Source organism: Arachis ipaensis, chromosome B1, assembly GCF_059453495.1.
Source record: "Arachis ipaensis isolate K30076 ecotype BB chromosome B1, ASM5945349v1, whole genome shotgun sequence".
NCBI lineage: Eukaryota > Viridiplantae > Streptophyta > Magnoliopsida > Fabales > Fabaceae > Arachis > Arachis ipaensis.
Window position 1 is genome coordinate 108,113,208 of NC_142436.1, and position 9,084 is coordinate 108,122,291.

Below are 9,084 nucleotides of genomic sequence, written 5' to 3' on the forward strand. Positions count from 1 at the left end.
CTAAGATATTCATTCGCACTTCAACCTGAATGTGATGAACGTGAAAATCATCATCATTCCCCCACGAACGCGTGCCTGACAACCACTTCCGTTCCACCTTAGATTGAATGAGTATCTCTTAGATCTCTTAATCAGAATCTTCGTGGTATAAGCTAGATTGATGGCGGCATTCATGAGAGTCCAAAAAGTCTAAACCTTGTCTGTGGTATTCCGAGTAGGACTCTGGAATTGAATGACTGTGATGAACTTCAAACTCGCGAGTGCTGGGCGTAGTGACAGACACAAAAGGAGGGTGAATCCTATTCCAATATGATTGAGAACCTCAGATGATTAGCCGTGCTGTGACAGAGCATTTGGACCATTTTCACAAGAGGATGGGATGCAGCCATTGACAAGGGTGATGCCTCCAGATGATTAGCCATGCAGTGACAGCGCATCAGACCATTTTCTAGAGAGGATAAAAAGTAGCCATTGACAACGGTGATGTCCTTACATAAAGCCAGCCATGGAAAGGAGTAAGACTGATTGGATGAAGACAGCAGGAAAGCAGAAGTTCAGAGGAATGAATGCATCTCTATACGCTTATCTGAAATTCTAACCAATGAATTACATAAGTATTTCTATCCTTATTTTATGTTTATTTATTATTTATGTTCGAAAACTCCATAACTATTTTATATCCGCCTGACTGAGATTTACAAGGTGACCATAGCTTGCTTCATACCAACAATCTCCGTGGGATCGACCCTTACTCACGTAAGGTTTATTACTTGGACGACCCAGTGCACTTGCTGGTTAGTTGTATCGAAGTTGTGAATGAAAAACGATTTATTAAGACGTGCGTACAGAGTTTCTGGCGCCGTTGCCTGAGATCACAATTTCGTGCACCAAGTTTTTGGCGCCGTTGCCGGGGATTGTTCGAGTTTGAACAACTGACGGTTCATCTTGTTGCTCAGATTAGGTAATTTTCTTTTTGTTTTATTTTTAGAAATTTTTCAAAAACCTTTCAAAAATTTCTCATCTATTTTCGAAAAAAAAATGTTTTCAAAAAAATATATTTTTCTTCAGAATTTTTAAGAATGAATTCTAGTGTTTCATGATGATTTGTTGAATCCTGGCTGGCTGTGAAGCCATGTCCAAATTCCTTTGGACTGAGGATTCAACTAATCACTTCAATGCATGTAATAGCATACTAAAGCTTGGCTGGCTATTAAGCCATGCCTAACCCTCAGATTGGAGCTTTAGACTAAGAGTACTAGATTCCTGGAATTCATATTAAAAATTTTGGAATCCTTATTTTTCTTTTTCTAAATGATTTTCGAAAAATATAAAATAAATATACAAAAATCCAAAAAAATAAAAAAATCATAAAAATCAAAAATATTTCATGTTTATTGTTTGAGTCTTGAGTCAAGTTGAAAGCTTGGTGTCAATTGCATATTCATCTTGCATTTTTCGAAAAATTCATGCATTCATAGTGTTCTTCATGATCTTCAAGTTGTTCTTCGTAAGTCTTCTTGTTTGATCTTGATGTTTTCATGTTTTGTGTCTTTTCTTGTTTTTCATATGCATTCTTGCATCCATAGAGTCTAAACATGAAAGATTTTTAAGTTTGGTGTCTTGCATGTTTTTTTTGCATTAAAAATTTTTCAAAAACAAGTTCTTGATGTTCATCATGATCTTCAAAGTGTTCTTGGTGTTCATCTTGACATTCATAGCATTCTTGCATGCATTCATTATTTTGATCTAAAAAATTTCATGCATTGCATCATTTTCATGTTTTTCTCTCTCATCATAAAAATTCAAAAAAATCAAAAAAATATCTTTCCCTTTTTCCTCTCATAAAATTCGAAAATTTGAGTTGACTTTTTCAAAAATTTTTAAAATCTAGTTGTTTTTTATGAGTCAAATCAAATTTTCAATTTAAAAATCTTATCTTTTTCAAAATCTTTTTCAAAAATCAAATCTTTTTCATTTTTCTTAGTTATTTTCGAAAATTTTAAAAATATTTTTCAAAAATCTTTTTCTTATCTTTATCACATAATTTTCGAAAATAACATCATCAATTAATGTTTTGATTCAAAAATTTCAAGTTTGTTACTTGCTTGTTAAGAAAGATTCAAACTTTGAGTTCCAGAATCATATCTTGTGATTTCTTGTGAATCAAGTCATTAATTGTGATTTTAAAAAAAAATCAAATCTTTTTCAAAACTAATTTCAATCATATCTTTTCAAAAATATCTCTTTATCTTATCTTTTTCAAAATTTGATTTTAAAATATCTTTTCTAACTTCTTATCTTCTTATCTTTTCAAAATTGATTTTCAAATTTGTTTCAACTAACTAACTAACTTTTTGTTTGTTTCTTATCTTTTTCAAAACCACCTAACTAACTCTCTCTCTCTAATTTTCGAAAATATCTTCCCTCTTTTTCAAAATTTCTTTTTAATTAACTAATTATTTTAATTTTTGATTTTAATTTTCGAAAAATTTCTAACCTTTTTTAAAAACTATTTATCACCAACTCTTTTTCAAAAATAATTTTCGAAAATTCTCCTTCTCTCTCATCTCCTTCTATTTTATTTATTCATCTACTAACACTTCATCTCACCCAAATTCGAACCCCCTCTTCCATCTGTGTTCGAATTTTTTCTTTTTCTTTTCTTCTACTCACACAGGGACCTCTATACTGTGGTAAAAAGGACCCCTATTATTATTTTTCTGTCCCTCTTTTTCATATGAGCAGGAGCAAGGACAAGAATATTCTTGTTGAAGCAGACCCAGAACCTGAAAGGACTCTGAAGAGGAAACTAAGAGAAGCTAAATTACAACAATCCAGCAAGCACCTTTCAGAAATTTTCAAACAGGAAGAGGAGATGGCAGCCGAAAACAATAATAATGCAAGGAGGATGCTTGGTGACTTTACTGCACCTAATTCCAATTTACATGGAAGAAGCATCTCCATTCCTGCCATTGGAGCAAACAATTTTGAGCTGAAACCTCAATTAGTTTCTCTAATGCAGCAGAACTGCAAGTTTCATGGACTTCCATCTGAAGATCCTTTTCAGTTCTTAACTGAATTCTTGCAGATCTGTGATACTGTTAAGACTAATGGAGTAGATCCTGAAGTCTACAGGCTCATGCTTTTCCCTTTTGCTGTGAGAGACAGAGCTAGAATATGGTTGGACTCTCAACCTAAGGATAGCCTGAACTCTTGGGATAAGCTGGTCAAGGCTTTCTTAGCCAAGTTCTTTCCTCCTCAAAAGCTGAGTAAGCTTAGAGTGGATGTTCATACCTTCAGACAGAAAGAAGGTGAATCCCTCTATGAAGCTTGGGAGAGATACAAAGGACTGACCAAAAAGTGTCCTTCTGACATGCTTTCAGAATGGACCATCCTGGATATATTCTATGATGGTCTGTCTGAATTAGCTAAGATGTCATTGGATACTTCTGCAGGTAGATCCATTCACCTAAAGAAAACGCCTGCAGAAGCTCAAGAACTCATTGACATGGTTGCTAATAACCAGTTCATGTACACTTCTGAGAGGAATCCTGTGAGTAATGGGACGCCTATGAAGAAGGGAGTTCTTGAAATTGATACTCTGAATGCCATATTGGCTCAGAATAAAATATTGACTCAGCAAGTCAATATGATTTCTCAGAGTCTGAATGGAATGCAAGCTGCATCCAACAGTACTCAAGAGGCATCTTCTGAAGAAGAAGCTTATGATCCTGAAAACCCTGCAATAGCAGAGGTGAATTACATGGGTGAACCTTATGGAAACACTTATAACCCCTCATGAAGAAATCACCCAAATCTCTCATGGAAGGATCAAAATCCCCAACAAGGCTTTAATAATGGTGGAAGAAATAGGTTTAGCAATAGCAAGCCTTTTCCATCATCCACTCACCAACAGACAGAGAACTCTGAACAAAATACCTCTAATTTAGCAAACTTAGTCTCTGATCTATCTAAGGCCACTGTAAGTTTCATGAATGAAACAAGGTCCTCCATTAGAAATTTGGAGGCACAAGTGGGCCAGCTGAGTAAAAGGATCACTGAAATCCCTCCTAGTACTCTCCCAAGCAATACAGAAGAAAATCCAAAAGGAGAGTGCAAGGCCATTGACATAGTCAACACAGCCGAACCTGGAGAGGAAGGGGAGGACGTAAATCCCAGTGAGGAAGACTTCCTGGGACGTCCAGTGATCAATAAGGAGTTTCCCTTTGAGGAACCAAAGAAATCTGAGACTCATCCAGAGAACATAGAGATTCCATTGAACCTCCTTATGCCATTCATGAGCTCTAATGAGTATTCCTCTTCTGAAGAGAATGAGGATGTTACTGAAGAGCAAGCTGCCAAGTTTCTTGGTGCAATCATGAAGTTGAATGCCAAATTATTTGGTATTGAGACTTAGGAAGATGAGCCTTCTTTGTTCACCAATGAACTAAGTGATTTGGATCAACTGACATTGCCTCAGAAGAAACAGGATCTTGGAAAGTTCGTAATACCTTGTACCATAGGCAACATGATCTTTGAAAAGGCTCTGTGTGACCTTGGTTCAGGGATAAACCTCATGCCCCTCTCTGTAATAGAGAAACTGGGAATCTTTGGGGTGCAAGCTACTAGAATCTCATTAGAGATGGCAGACAATTCAAGAAAACAGGCTTATGGACAAGTAGAAGACGTGTTAGTAAAGGTTGAAAGCCTTTACATCCCTGCTGATTTCATAATCCTTGATACTGGGAAGGATGAGGATGAATCCATCATCCTTGGAAGACCTTTCCTAGCCACAGCAAGAGCTGTGATTGATGTTGACAGAGGTGAATTAGTACTTCAATTGAATGAGGACTCCCTTGTGTTTAAAACTCGAGGTCATCCTTCTGTAAACATGGAAAGGAAGCATAAAAAGCTTCTCTCAAAACAGAGTCAACCAGAGCCCCCACAGTCAAACTCTAAGTTTGGTGTTGGGAGGCCACAACCAAACTCTAAGTTTGGTGTTGAACTCCCATATCCAAACTCTAAGTTTGGTGTTGGGAAGTCTCAACAATGCTCTGAACATCCGTGAGGCTCCATGAGAGCCCACTGTCAAGCTATTGACATTAAAGAAGTGCTTGTTGGGAGGCAACCCAATTTTTATTTATCTAATTTTATTTTTCTTGTTCTTTCATGTTTTATTAGGTTCATGATCATGTGGAGTCACAAAATAAATATAAAAATTGAAAACGGAATCAAAAACAGCAGAAGAAAAATCACACCCTGGAGGAAGACCTTACTAGCATTTAAACGCCAGTAAGAAGCATCTGGCTGGCGTTCAACGCCAGAACAGAGCATGGTTCTGGCGCTGAACGCCCAAAATGGGCAGCATCTGGGCGTTTGAACGCTAGAATTGCACCCTGGAGAAGAGCTGGCGCTGAACGCCCAAAACAAGCATGGTTCTGGCGTTCAACGCCAGAAATGGGCAACAAATGGGTGTTCAACGCCCAGAACAAGCACCAATCTGGCGCTGAACGCCCAGAGTTGTGTGCAAAGGCATTTTGCATGCCTAATTTGGTGCAAGGTCGTAAATTCTTGAACACCTCAGGATCTGTGGACCCCACAGGATCACCTCAGGATCTGTGGACCCCACAGGATCCCCACATACCTCCACTCACTTCTTCTCACCCCTCTTTCACACAATCCCATAAACAATCTTCCCCAAAACTCTTCATCAATCACCTCAATCTCTCTTCCCTATAACCACTTCACCACTCACATCCATCCACTCTTCCCCATAAACCTACCTCATAAACTCCACCTACCTTCAAAATTCAAAATCAATTTCCCACCCAAACCCCACCCTTATGGATGAACCTTACCCCCCCTCTCTTCCCTATATATAGCCCTCCATTCTTTCTCATTTTCACAAAACACAACCCTCTCTTCTCTTCTTGGCCGAATACACCACTCCCTCTTCTCCTCCATATTTTCTTCTTCTTCTTCATCTATTCTTTCTTCTCTTGCTCGAGGGCGAGCAATATTCTAAGTTTGGTGTGGTAAAAGCATAAGCTTTTTATTTTTCCATTACCATTGATGGCACCTAAGACCGGAGAATCCTCTAGAAAAGGGAAAGGTGATGCACATAAACTAGTTATGCTACGATTTAGGAAATTGCACGATCGGCAAAATTCCTTCCGGCAAGTGCACCGGTTATCGTCAAGTAAAAACTCACAATAGAGTGAGGTCGAATCCCACAAGGATTGGTTGAGTGAGCAATTCGGATTAGAAGTATGTTCTAGTTGAGCGAATCAAGATTTAGATGAGAATTGCGGAATGTAAAATTGCATGAATTAAAGAGCGAGAAGCTAAATTGCTGAAATTAAAAGGGATGGGGGTGATTGCATGAATTTAATTGCAGAATGTAAAGAGAAAGTTGTAGATCAGAAATGGGGAATTCATTGGGTGTTAGGAGATATTGAGATCTCCGAATCAAAACATTTTTATTCCTTCCTCAACCAATGCATTCATTGAATTTTGCTTAGCAATCTTATATGATTGGATCCCAATCCCTTGGCTCACCAATTCTCTCTAAAAACGAACAAATTCCCAATCCCTTGGTTTAAATGTTCATAAGAAGAGATGATGCTCGATCACTGATTATACCACACAGTTTCATGAACCACAATTTGGTAGGATTACATGTCACAATATCCATCCAAACCCCAATCCAATTCACTGTGAGAAAGCTTCTCTAGCATGAATCCTCCATTCCTTTCCCAAGGTTCCGAAGGATTCCAATTATGGGTAGTTTCTTTCCCAAGACAACTACCCAATGGAATTAGATCGAGAAGCTTTCTAACAAAATTCAAGAGAAAAGATTGAAGAAGAAGATAAAACTATTATTGATTCATTGAATTACAATAGAGCTCCCTAACCCAATGAAAGGGGTTTAGTGAGTCATAGCTCTGAATTCAATTACAAAACTAAAAGAAAATGATCCAAAGTTCTCCGTGTAAAAAAAGTCCCCCTCAGGGGCTGGATTCCCCTTCAATCCTCCCGTCTCAAATGCAGAAACTAAGGCCTTTAAATAGGCTCCCTAAATTACAAAATGAAAATGAAATTCAAAGCAAATTACAATCAAATGAAAATAAACTATTCTAGATGATTCTTGTGGCCTTGATTTGGTGTTGTTGATGGGCCTTGCTTGCTTGAAGGGTAGAGTGACATAATTGATCCAAAAAGGATAATGATCCATTAAACTACACTCAAACGTTGCACCCCCCTTTCTTGAGTCGTCACTTTGTTCTCTTGTCAACCTTGCCAATTTGATGCCAAATATAGACTATTATACCTCGTTGGAAAGCTATGGATGTCAGCTTTCTAACGCAACTGGAAGCACCTCAATTGGATCTCTATAGCTCAAGTTATGCTTGATTGAAGGTGACAAGGTTGCTGGTTGGTTTGACAGCGTTTAAGCCAACGTTTAAGTCACTTAAACGTGCTCGAAAATGCCAATTTTTGGGAGCTCAGTTGCATTGTCCACCCCATACTTCTATATATCGTTGGAAAGCTCTGGATGTCTACTTTCCAATGCAACTGGAAGCGCATCATTTGAAGTTCTACAACTCGAGTTATACTCCATGGAAGGTGAAGAGGTCAGCTGGCCTGATTGCATGTTGGTACTATGCTCTTCTATGCACATTACGGGGCTGTTTTCTCCCTCAATTTTTAGTATCCACCATGCATGCCATATATGCTTGGAAAGCTCTAGATGTCTTCTTTCCAATGCATTTTGAATTACCTCATTTGGAGTTTTGTAGCTCAAGTTATTTATGTTTGAAGAAGGCATGGTCAAGCTGTTCAATATAACACGTTTAAGCTCCAGTTTAAGCTTAAACTGGAGCTTAAACGCTGGCACTCCCTGGAGGCACAAGCTCGAGCACGTTTAAGCTTCAGTTTAAGGTTAAACTGAAGCTTAAACGTGGAAATGGAAGAAGGCAACCCTGGAGTGTGGAATTGTCGAACACGTTTAAGCTTCAGTTTAAGGTTAAACTGAAGCTTAAACGTGGAAATGGAGGAAAGCCATCCTGGTTCATTTCTCAATTCTGGCGTTTAACTTCCAGTTTAAGGTTAAACTGGAAGTTAAACGCCACTTTCAGCTTTCATGATTTTGGCGTTTAAGCTCCAGTTTAAGCTTAAACTGGAGCTTAAACTCCACATGTGATATTCAAGCTTCCTTTATTGATTTTGTTGCTTCCTTGCCTAGCCTCTTCTTCCCTGAAATCATCCAAACAACTGCATCAAAGTCTTGCTAAAATTCATGAGAATTCTTCCATTCATAGCATTCAAGGAATATAACTAAAAACTCATGGAATTTGCATCAAAATCTTCATGTTGAATGATTTAAGACAAGCATGACTATTTGGCCCAAATGATTACTTAAGGCTCAAGAAAATGCATAAAACAACTAAAAATAAAAGAAAAAGGCTAGTGAAACTAGCCTAAGATGCCTTGGCATCACAACACCAAACTTAATCCTTGCTTGTCCCCAAGCAAGTTCTGAATTATTGAGAAGAGAGAATGAAACAGAAAGTAAATTCATTAGCCATATCAGTAAGTAATTGACATTGATTAATGGCGTGTTCATGCAGAAAGTTGTTGCAGCATCACTTTATTGTTTCTTAGGTAAGAATGTCACTTTTTATGTTTCCACTAAAACACTACTATGGCCTCTTGTTATTCACATATCCTTGGCAAGTTTCTTTTCTTTGTTTTTCTTTTTCTTTGAGCTTATTTGCTCCTTGTTGCTCAGTGTCATGTGTTGCACAAGCCTTTGGCATTTTCTTTTTCTTATCAGTGCACTACACATATCCACTACAGGCATTTTAGTTCACATTTCTTCTTGAGACATTGGTACCCAGCACCTCTTTGTGTGACTAAATGTTTTGTATTTAGGTTGCTCTTGATAATGGACTTTTGGTTGATAATCCCGGGTTAGTTAACCCAAGTTACCAAGTGTTGAAACACTCCTCAGAACCTATTCATCCAAGCATATCCTTAATACATAAACACCACAGGCATTTGTCTCAGAAGTTCAAACCATTG

General features: G+C 37.8%; 1 non-coding gene across 1 annotated transcript; it reads right to left on the bottom strand.

The window, feature by feature from the left end:
* Positions 1-3,271: 3,271 nt before the first annotated feature.
* On the bottom strand, positions 3,272-3,379 carry LOC148577844 (small nucleolar RNA R71). The gene has a single exon (XR_015903808.1). It is a non-coding gene; the product is annotated as a small nucleolar RNA R71 (small nucleolar RNA).
* Between the last annotated feature and the right edge of the window lie 5,705 nt (positions 3,380-9,084).